An 11,759-nucleotide genomic window follows, 5' to 3' on the forward strand; every position below is an offset into this window, starting at 1 on the left:
CTGGAGGTTTCCGGGGGGATGGGATATAGCGGGGGTGGGTATGGGGATGTGTCTTGGGGGTGGGGGTTCCCGGGGACTGGGATATAATGGGGGGCATGGCTCTGTGTTAGGGGTTCCCGGGGGCTGGGATATAGTGGGCGGGGGGGAGGGGCTGTGTCTCGGTGCTGGAGGTTCCTGGGGGCTGGGATATAGTGGGCGGGGGGAAGGACCATGTCTCAGTGCTGGGGGCTCCTGGGGGCTGGGATATAGTGGGTGGGGGAGGGGCCGTGTCTCAGTGCTGGGGGTTCCCGGGGGCTGGGATATAGTGGGAGGCGGGGAGGGGCCATGTCTTGGTGCTGCGGGTTCCCGGGGGCTAGGATATAACTGGGGCCCAGGGTTGTATCTCGGAGCTGTGGGTTCCCAGGGGCTGGGATATAGTGGGCGGGGGGGCCCGTATCTTGGTGCGGGGGTCCCAGGGGCTGGGATATAGCGGAGTGCCGGGGTCATATCTCAGTGCTGGGGGTCCCAGGGGCTGGGATATAGAGGGGTGCTGGGGCCGTATCTCAGTGCTGGGGGTCCCAGGGGCTGGATATAGAGGGGGGCCAGGGCCATATCTCCATGCGGGGGTCCCACGGGCTGGGATATAGCAGGGTGCCGGGGCCGTATCTCGGTGCTGGGAGTCCCAGGGCTTGAGATATAATGGCGGGGAGGGAACAGGGCTGTGTATTGGTGCTGGGGGTTCCCAGGCACTGGGATATAGCCTGGGACAAGTAGCCATGTCTGCGTTTGTGTCTGTTCCTCTCTGTCACGGAGTGTGGGGGAGTCAGGGCCCTGCACCCCTCTTCCTGTGATTCCCTGGGACTCTCAGCCAGCCAGTAAAATGGAAGGTTTATTAGCCGACAGGAACACAGTCCCAAACAGAGCTTGTAGGTACAACCTCAGTAAGGTCCCTCTGGGGGGCAGGGAGCTTAGACCCCAGCCCTGGGGCTCCCTCCGTTTCCCCAGACTGCTCCAAACTGAGCCCCCCTCCAGCCGTCTCCCCCCCCGCCTCCCCCTTGTTCCTCCTCCAGCCTTTGTCCAGTTTCCCAGGCAGAGGTGTCACCTGACCCCAGCCCCCTCCTGGCTCAGGTTACAGGCTCAGGTATCGTCCCTCAAGTCAAGTCACCCCTGCTCTCCCATCCCCAATGCCGACAGTCCCGGTAAAACTCCCCTGTGACACCCCCAGGTCAACACTCCCCCCACCCTGCTGCGTCACATCTCTCCCCCCTTCGAGACTGAATGGAGCGGGGTCACCCTGACCAGTGACCTGGGGAAGTTCAGGGCCCCCTCTCCGGGACAGCGTCCGCTATCAGGTTGGCACTTCCCTTCACGTGGACCACATCCATGTCATAATCCTGCAGGAACAGGCTCCACCTCAGGAGCTTGGCGTTGGCTCCTTTCATCTGGTGCAGCCAGGTCAGGGGAGAGTTGTCGGTGTACACGGTGAAGTGTCGCCCGAAGAGATAGAGCTCTAGGGCCCACACCATGGCCAGGCACTCCTTCTCGATGGCCGCGTAGTGTTGCTCCCGGGGTAGCAACTTCTTGCTCAGGTACACGATGGGGTGTCTCTCCCCCTTTTCATCCTCCTGCATTAACACCTCTCCCAGTCCCGTGTCTGAGGCGTCGGTGAATACCACAAAGGTCTTGTCAAAATCTGGGTTTGCCAGAACCGGGCCCCTAACCAGAGCCTCCTTCAGCACCCGGAAAGCCTCCTAGCAGTGCTCGGTCCAGACCACCTTGTCTGGCTTCCCCTTCTTGCATAGCTCAGTGATGGGGGTGGCTATGGCGCTAAAGCGGGGCACGAACCTGCGATAGTATCCTGCCAACCCAATAAAGGCTTGGACCTGCTTTTTGGTGTGGAGAGCGGGCCAGTCTCTGATCACCTCCACCTTGGCTGGTTCCGCTTTAGGTGGCCGCTCCCCACCCGATGGCCCAGGTAAGATACTTCAGCCATCCCCACCTTGCATTTCTCCACTTTTACAGTCAGCCCAGCCCCCTGGAGTCGGTCCAGCACTTGTCTAACCTGGGACACGTGGTCCTCCCAGGTCTGGCTAAAGACACAGATGTCGTCAATATACGCCACGGCAAAACTCTCCATCCCCCTCAGGAGCTGGTCCACCAGGCGCTGCAAGGTGGCCGGTGCTCCCTTGAGGCCGAAAGGCAGGGTCAGGAACTCATCTGCATCCAGCGGCACTTGCCAGTAGCACTTTGTAAGGGGCATGGTGGTAAGGTACCGAGCTCCTCCCAGCTTGTCTAGGAGCTCGTCAGGCCTGGGCATGGGGTAGGCATCAGATACAGTGATGGCATTGAGCTTCCGATAGTCCACACAGAACCGGATCGACCTGTCCTTTTTGGGGACCAGCACCACCGGCGAGGCCCAAGGGCTGGCCGATGGCTGGATCACCCCCAAAGCCAGCATGTCCCGGACCTCTCTTTCCAGGTCCTGAGCAGTTGTCCCTGTGACTCGGAATGGGGAGCATCTTATCGGCGGGTGCGACCCTGTTTGCACCCAGTGGACAGTCAGATTAGTGCATCCAGGCTGGTTGGAAAACAGCTGTCGGTACGGATGCAGCACCCCCCTGATCTCAGCTTGCTGGCAGGGGTTAGCTGATCCGAGGGGGGAATTGTTTCCAGGGGGGAACCAGCTCTGGTCCCAGGGAATAGATCTACTAAAGGGTCATCTCCCTGCTCCTCCCACTGTCCACACACGGCCAACACCACATTCCCTCTGGCATAATATGGCTTCATCATATTCACATGGTACACCCGGCGGTGGTGCGCCCAGTTCGACAGCTCCACCACATAGTTTACCTCGTTTAGCTGCTTGACAACCTTGAAAGGGCCCTCCCAGGCGGACTGTAGTTTGTTCTTTCTCATGGGGATGAGAACCATCACCGCATCCCCGGTGGCGTAGGCACGGGCCCGCGCCTTGCGGTCATACCAGATCTTCTGCTTCTTCTGGGCTCTGGCCAGATTCTCCCTGGCCAGGCCCATGAGTTCAGCTAGTCTCTCTCAGAAGATCAGGACATACTCCACCACTGACTCTCCATCGGGAGTGGCCTTCCCCTCCCACTCGTCTCTCATCAGGTCCAGGGGGCCCCTCACCCTCCTTCCATATAACAGTTCGAAAGGTGAGAACCCGGTAGACTCCTGGGGCACCTCCCTGTACGCGAACAGCAGGTGAGGTAAGTACTTGTCCCAATCCTGCGGGTGCTGGTTCATAAAGGTTTTCAGCATCATCTTTAGCGTCCCATTGAACCTCTCCACCAGCCCATTGGACTGGGGGTGATAAGCTGAGGCCCAGTTGTGCCGGACCCCACATTTCTCCCACAAGCGCCGGAGCAGGGCCGACATGAAGTTGGACCCTTGGTCTGTCAAGACTTCCTTGGGGAACCCCACTTGGCTGAAAATGGTCAGGAGCGCATCTGCCACAGTGTCTGCTTCAACGGAAGCTAAGGGCACTGCCTCGGGGTAGCGGGTGGCGAAATCTACCACCACCAGAATGTATTTCTTCCCCGACCGGGTCGTCTTGCTGAGAGGCCCCACGATGTCCATGGCCACCTTCTGGAAAGGCTCCTCTATGATGGGCAAAGGTCTCAAAGGCGCTTTCCCCTTGTCCCGGGCCTTCCCCACCCTCTGACAGGGGTCACAGGATCGGCAATACTGCCGGACTGTGATAAAGACCCCCGGCCAGTAAAAGTTCTGTAGCAACCTCTGCCGGGTGCGCCGGATTCCCTGGTGCCCTGCGCGGGGGATGTCATGGGCCAGGTACAGGAGCTTGCGGCGATACTTCTGGGGGACCACCAGCTGCCTCCTGATCCCACAGGACTCCCCTTCCCCTGGGGGAGCCCATTCTCGGTACAGGAACCCCTTCTCCCACAGGAACCTCTCCTGGCAGCCTCTCCTCATGGTCCGTCCCACACTGAGGTCGGCCAGGTCCCTGAGCTTCCGCAAGGAGGGATCTTTCCTCAACTCGGCCTGGAACTCAGCAGCTGGGGAAGAGGTGGGGACCGATTCCCTTTCATTGGCCGGGTCTGAGGCCACAGCCTCTCTGAGCCGTGCCCCTCGGCGCTCCCTCCCCACCAGGGTAGGGTCCTGCGCCTCCGGTGTGGTACCCTCCCCAAGGTCAGGGTGCAGTGCCCCTCGCCGGCTCTGGCTACGGGTCACAACCAGGGTGTCTGGGGGTTGCTTGGCCAGTCCTCTAGGTCCCCCCCATGAAAACCTCAGTGGGCAAAGGGTCGTGCACCCCCACGTCCTTGGGGCCCTCCTTGGCCCCCCATTTCAGGTGTACCCTTGCCACGGGCACCTTGAATGGGGTCCCACCCACCCCCATCAGGGTCAGGTAGGTGTTGGGCACCACCCGATCTGGGGCCACCACCTCGGGCCGGGCCAGCGTCACCTCAGCACCTGTGTCCCAGTATCCATTGACCTTCCTCCCATCCACTGCCAGGGGAACAAGGCACTCTCTCTGGAGGGACAACCCCATCCCCCCCCCCCCCCCCCCCCCCGTAAACCGAGCACCCTGAGTCCGGAGCATCCAGCCCCTAGGAGGAGCTGGTCTGGGAAACTCCTCCCTCTTGAGCAGGTGGTAAGCTGTCAGCCCCCCTTGCCTGGGAAGCCTGCCCCTCCTCCAGCTGGATCCCTGCCCAGTTAACCCTGTGTGGGTTTAGTCTGCTCAGTGTGTCCTTGAGCTTGGGGCACTGGGTCTGTATGTGGCCTTTCTGGCCACAGTAATAGCAGCTCATGTCTCGTTGGTCCCCTCAAGCCGGTTGGTTGGTCCTGACGCCGGATGTTCCCCTTGGGAGGGAGTTTTCCATATTCCCCATTGGGAGGTCCCAGGATGACTCTCTCTTGGCATCGTGGCAGTGGTGGGCCTGTTCCTTTGGGACTCCTCCCTGCCACCCCCTGACCAGCTCTTCACAAACTCATCAGCAAGCTGCCCTGCGCATTGCGGGTTCTCTGGCTTTTGTCCACCAATCACAGCCTCAGGTCGGATGGGCACTATTCATACAGTTGCTCCAGTATGATCAGGTTAAGCAGGTCCCTCTTCGTCTGAGCCTCATCTGACCACTTGTGGGCATATCCCTGCATTCGGAGGATCGGTTCTAGATATGTGACCTCAGGGGTTTTACGTTGACTCTGGAACCTTTCCCAGTACATCTTGGGAGTCAGCCCAAACTCGTGGAGCAGGGCCTTTCTGAATAGTTCGTAGGCCTCTGCCTCCGCCCCTTCCATTCGTCAGTACAGCGCCACGGCTTTGGGGTCTAGTAAGGGGGTGAGAAACCGGAGCCTGTCTGCCGGGTCAACCCTGTGCAGCTCACAGGCCTTCTCAAAGGCATTCAGGAAGTCATCTATGTCCTCCCCTTCCTCATGCTGGGCCAGGAAGCACTTATCAAATCTCCATGCAGTCCTGGGTCCCCCTTCACTCACCGCAGCCGGGGCCCCGCTGCTCCTCAGCCTGGCCAACTCCAGCTCATGCTGACCCTATTCCTCGCCATCCTCCCGCTCCTTCTCCTGATCTTCCAACTCTTTCAGTTGTAGCTCTCTCTCCCATTCCAGCCGCCTCAGCTCCAGGGGTGGTTGCAGGGGTCACAGTGCCCTCCGTATTCACGGGGTTCCTCCCAGCCCCTCCCCTAGGCACAGGATGCCCTCTGCAGCCTTCTGACCACTCCCAGCTGGGACAGATCCTGGTGCCCGCGCTGCATGTGCCGGGCTGCTTCCCTCAGAGGCAGGGATCAGTTCATCCGAGCGATCCTCCTCCTGCAGCTGGGCAATCGGCTGTTCTTTGGTGAGCCGCCCAATGCGCAGCCCCCGCTGCCTGCACAGCTCCACCAGGTCACTCTTAAGGCACTTATTATACATCTTCCATCTGGTCACTCACAGGCCTGTGTGCTCGCAGCTCCCCACGGTCTCCAGGGAGAACCCCTAGTGTGCCAGCCCTTCTCCAGGTCACCACCTCTCTCCCAGGATCTAGCCGCAGACTCCTCTGCCCCTGGGACCTCTCGCTGCAGTCCCGAGGGGGACCCCGTTACTGCGACAGTCCTTCTCGCTGGTCTCATACTCCCAGGGGATAAGAGTAGCTCCTTCGCCCCCCGAAACTGCCCCTCTCTGAGCCTTCAGCACACCTGGTCCTCGTCAATCCCCCTTCGTTTTACTGCTCCCCAGTTGCTTACTGCAGGAAGCGCCGCCCACAGGGTGCAGTAGATCCCACCACTGCCACCAGTTGTCACGGAGTGTGGGGGAGTCCGGTCCCTGCACCCCCCTCTTCCTGCGATTCCCTGTGACTCTCAGCCAGCCAGTAAAATGGGTTTATTAGACGACAGGAACACAGTCCCAAACAGAGCTTGTAGGTACAACCAGGACCCCTCAGTCAGGTCCCTCTGGGGGGCAGGGAGCTTAGACCCCAGCCCTGGGGCTCCGTCCATTTCCCCAGACTGCTCCAAACTGACACCCCTTCCAGCCGTCTCCCCCCGGGTCCTCCTCCAGCCTTTGTCCAGTTTCCCAGGCAAAGGTGTCACCTGGCCCCAGCCCCTCCTGGGCTCAGGTTACAGGCTTATGTATCATCCCTCATGTCACCCCCTCCTCTCCCATCCCCAGTGCTGACAGTCCCGGTAGAACGCCCTGCGACACCCCCAGGTCAATCTGCCCCGCTCCCTGCTGCCTCACGCTCTCGGGTATTCATCCATAATTCTCCCATGCATCCCGTCACGCCCAGCATGGATATTGACCGGTTTCCAGCCCAACCCAGGTCCTTGTCCCATCCCGCCTTCCCCCGTCTTTCCCCTGACCCGCGGTAGAGCCACTGGTCCAGTCTGCACAGAGCTGGTGCGCTATGAAAACCACGGACACAAAACCAGTCTGCGAATTTGTGGCAATGTCTCCAGATACCTTTTGTCAACCTCCCACCACAAAAACAATCCCAGGGAAATCGTGGCATTTTCTCCCACCGGGTCCCAGCATTTTGACGTTTCGGTTTTGAACGACTTTTTCTCTCCCTGTCCCCGTAGTTCCATTCCAATCACCAATGAACAGGCCCGATTGGATGCAAATGGTCACAACTGATGCCAAACCTTTCAATTGTGTCCAAAAACCACACCGTCTTGTGCCACCCGAACTCAACTTCTTTTGACTTTTCGACTCATCGAAAGGTTTGAAACAATTCATTTTCGCGTCCACCCAAAATGAAGATTTTGTTCAATTTTTCCCAATTGCCACCTGGATGATGTGTTTTCCACCCGTCTTTCCCTTCATGCCCCAAATCCTGCCCCCTTCCCTTCACCCTGAGAGTTTCCACTTCCATCATCTCTATTTTTTCCACCATTTTCCCTTCTTTGAACCTCTCCCCATCTCTTTTCTCCTCCTCCCCAAAGACAGGTCCTTCTTCCCCTCCTTTGGCAAAAGATCCAATTGTTTCGGGTGGGAACTCCAGCGAAGAGGAGAACAAGAAAGGCAGGGCAAGAGAATGAGCATCATGATCCGTCTGTTTCTGGGGCACCTGGCACCGGCCGCTGCCGGTAGAGAGGACACTGGGCTAGATGGACCTTTGCTCTGACCCAGTTTCTTATGTTCTTCTCACATTGGGGTCGTTTTGTGGTTAATAACCCCAGGCCCCACAAAGGTGAATCCTTTCTGCCCAGCCATGGCACCAGTTGGGCTTCAAGATATTTCACCTGGGGTGTAAAATTGATTGAGCTCTCAGGAGATTCTTGGGTACCACAATTCCCATCAACGGTGGGGTATCCGGGTCGACCAATGGTACGTACCGAAACAGCTATTACCGTGAGACCTGAGCACCTCACAACCTTTCCCGCATTTACTTTTGCAATACCCCTATCAGGTAGTGAACTGTGATTATTAGCAAGAAGGGAAACTGAGGCACGGAGCGGTTAAGTGAGTTGACCACGGTCATACAGGGAGTCTGGGGTGGATCAGGGGTTTGAACCCAAGTTTCCTGAGTGCCAGCCTGGTGCTAGATCTGGTAGAAAAATTATCTGATAGAGCAATAATCTTAAATAATCTAGTACTTAGTGTATGTATACATACAGAAATAGATTAAATCTTTTAATATTCCATGCTATATTCAATCATACAGAGCGATGGATGGGAATTGGATTTTCCGTTTATGGGAAATTGCTTAATTAAAAAACAAATGTGAAAAAACGGCAGGAAAACCACAATGTTCACAATTTCCCACTGAACGAAATTGTGAAAAAAAATCACTTTGGGTGGATTGAAATGTTGGGGGCTTTTCCCCGATAAAATCAAAATACCCTGCTTGGCGGGCGAGCTTTTTGAGCGGGTTTAAAGGCACCCCATGGATTTTGTTTCGGAATGTTTTCCCGCCGTCGTGGTTTCTTCCCTCCATGAAGTGTTATCGAAACGGACAGGTCGGTCGAAATCTTTTCAACGAACGCGGCATTTTTGGCCAACCACCGGTTCTGGGTGCGAGGGGGAAATTCACCACCCTGCTGCATCCATCACCTGTCATACTGTATAATCCGATATCGGCTATTTATTTCTGGGCCCGAATCGGAAAGTCCGGTTGAACGGAATCACCCCGGTCGACAGGGGATGGTTTTTCACTTATCAAAGCAGAACAACTGGCGAGAGGCGCCAGCGGGGGCTGAGGTGGCTGGGTCCAGGCTGTGTTGTGGGGGTGAGTCCTAAGGGGTAGAGCACTGGACTAGAGGCCAGGACTCCTGGGTTCAATTCCGAGCTCTACCATTGGGTGACCTTGCGCCGTACCTCAGTTTCCCCATCTGTGAAGTGGGAGAGGATGACCTGGCCCCCTTGGGAAAGTGCTCTGAGATCTGCACATCCAGGTTCTTCAGCTCTTTGGTGTTGGTGGGGAGGGAAATGTGGGGTGGATGCAGGAACCTCTCCCCCCCCCACTGTACTCCTCCTGTCTCTTTCGTCTTCTCTTGCCTTCGGGTTAGAAAATGCCAGGTGGGCGCTTTGGGGAAGGGGTTGAGATGATGGGGTGGGAGGAAGGGAGGGGGTGGGGCGGTAGGCTGGGATGAAGTGGGATGAGGGGGGAGGGGGCTGGTGGTGGGAGGGTGAAGTTGTAGGGCAGGAGGGACGGGAGGGGCATGGGGAGCTTGGGGCCCGTATGGGGGGTGCATGATGGGGAATTGGGGGGACCTCCCCCCCCCCGTATTCCCAAGACTATTTCCTGACTGCCTGGGGTGGATGAGGCTAGATCTGGGGGGGAGAGGGAAATAGAGCCAGGGCTCATTTTGGTGGGTCATACCAAAATGGCACCCAACTGGTTCCTCGCCATATGCCAATCCTCACAGGCCCACCTCCTTGTTCACCCCACCTCATTTTTGCCTCATAACCCATGACCCCCAACTCCACTGGCCCCACCCACCTCCTTAACCCCACCCCTTCCTCCATTGACCCCTCCCACCTCCTTAGCCCCACCTCTTCTCTGCAGGGGAGGAGGCGGGGTCTGGAGAAGGATGTGGAGACTTCTTGTGCTCCCCCTCCTCCCATGAGAGGCGGGTCAAAGAGAAAGGGGCGGGGTCAATTCTAGTCACAAAAAAAAAAGCAGAACTAAGGGGGGGAGGGGGAACCAGGGAACTGGGAGGGACTAATGGAGGAAGGGGTGGGGCTAATGGAGGAAGAGGTGGGGCCAATGGGGATCGGTGGAGGAAGGGGTTGGGCAAAAGGAGTAGCTCTTAGGAAGTGGGAGGGGCCAATAAGGGGAGGAGTTCAATTAAGGAAGAAGGGGAGGGGCTAATATAGGAAGGGGAGGGGCTAAGGAGGAAGAGATAGGGCCTGATGGGGAAAAGGGTGGGACCAGGGTGAAGAGAGGGGTTGGGGGAGCTCATGGAGAAAGGGGTGGGAAGGACAGGCCGAGGGAGGTGGGAAGGACCAATGGCAGAAGGGGCGGGTCTAATTGAGGAGGGGTGGGGCTTATGGCAAAAGAGGTGAGGTCAATGGGAGAACAGGGGCATCTGTGCAGGAGTGGGGAGAGCAGGGAAAGGGGCTGAGGTGGAGGGGCAGAGCTAGGAAAGAAGGGGTGGAGTCAGCCCAGAGGGGGAGGAGCCTTGCAGGGGGCGGGGCTCCTTCCACAGGAGGCGGAGCCAGAGGCAGGAACACACAGGACAAATCCCCTAAAACAATGGGAATTTCCACCATCTCCGTCCACTTTCTCCTTCTGATTCTTCCCCCCGCTTTGCCCATCCGCTCCATGACCCGATGCGCCCCCCCGACCCCTCTTTTCTTTCATAGCATTTATTTTCAATTCCTTTTATTTCCTTTTGGGGGGGATCTTTTCCCTTGTCCCCCCTTTTCTTTAAATACACAACAAACGCCGGGTTTTTTGGTGCTCCGGTGAGGAGGGCGGGTTTGAGGCGGGGGGGGCACAAGCCCAAGTTTTATTCCCCCTCCTTCCCCCCCCATGGTTTGTAGTACGTTTGGTTCACAGCGACGAGCGGGCTCACAAAACGGCCCCTTCCCGCCGTAGAAATGACTCGATCCTGGGGTGCAGGGGACACGGGGGGGGAAAAGTTTAAAACTACCCGACCGGGTGACGGAAATAAAATCATTCCGACGGGATGAGGCGGGGAAGGGGGGTAGACCCAGCCCTTTGCCGTCGGACGTTGGGGTGCGGCCTCGGGCTGAGTTCTCTTTTGGGGGCGGAGGCGTCTGTCAGGTCCTCGCTCGGGTGGTTGCGCGGTTGGTGGGTTTTTGGTTGCGGTAGGAGAAGCTTTGGCTTCGCGGGGCGGCAGGTGGGGGGTGAATTCGTTCCCTCGTCCGGCGGCCTGGGTGGATGGGGAGGAAGTTTTTTTGGGGGGGGGAACCGGGCACGTGGGGATCTTTTAAAGCCTTTGAAGGATTGGGGGTGGGGGGGGCGCGTCCGTCGATCCACGCCCTCCTCCCCGCCCCGGGTCACCCCGGAAACACTGGGGAGCGAGGGCTGGGCCTGCAAAGCCCTCGGCCGAGAGACCGGCGGGGCGATGGGCCCCCGGTCCCCTGTTTGGTTGGGGCTGGAGCCAGTGTCTGTCTGTCCGTCCGTCCATCCCGACGAGTTCTATACACAATGGGCGGAGCATGCTCGAGGGGAGGAGAAGAGGCGGGATTTCGGGGGGGGACGGATGGGGGGTCCAGGGGTTGCCCCCCCCCCCCCGTTTTTCATTTCCTTGAGTTTGTCTCTCGTGCTGTCCGTTGAGTTGAGTTTTGGTTTTGGCCTGTCTTGATCGGTAACAGTACAGGGCATGTGCTGGGGGGGCAGCCTGGGGGCACCTGGGATTTGGCATGGGGGGAAGGGAGGCTGGGGGGGAAGGGGAAGGGAAAGGCTGGGGGAGGAGAGGGAGGTGGCGGGGTGGGTCATGTGGAAGCCCTGTCTCATGTGTGTGGGGGGGCAGAGTCTGAGACGTCTCTGGGGTGCACAGGGAGCATATGTGGGACCGAAGGCTGGGGGCATTTGGGGGAGCCTGCGTGGTGGGAACATGCCTGACACATGTGTGGAGAGGTGGGGGTGTGTGTGTGCGGGGCCAGCTGTGTTGGGAACACGCCTAGCACACGTGGGGCCACCTCGCCAACCAAGAAGGCAGGGTGTGTGCGTTCAATTCACGCCCCCCCACCCCCACACACACACATGCACCCAGCAGTGCCAACTCCCTACATCTGGGTTGGGAGTATGGGGGAAGGGCAAGGGGGGCACAATCGGAGCTGGGGAGGCAGATTGGGGGGTATGTGGATATGCTGGAAGCTGGCAGTGGGTGTTCCGGGCT

At 58.4% G+C, this 11,759-nt stretch overlaps 1 protein-coding gene across 4 annotated transcripts in view; it reads left to right on the top strand.

Annotated features, from left to right (window-relative positions):
- The window catches only part of THTPA (thiamine triphosphatase), a 41,150-nt gene that overhangs the window by 2,843 nt on the left and 26,548 nt on the right, over positions 1-11,759 (top strand). The window lies entirely within an intron of this gene.

Source organism: Natator depressus, chromosome 13, assembly GCF_965152275.1.
Source record: "Natator depressus isolate rNatDep1 chromosome 13, rNatDep2.hap1, whole genome shotgun sequence".
Taxonomy (NCBI): Eukaryota; Metazoa; Chordata; order Testudines; family Cheloniidae; genus Natator; species Natator depressus.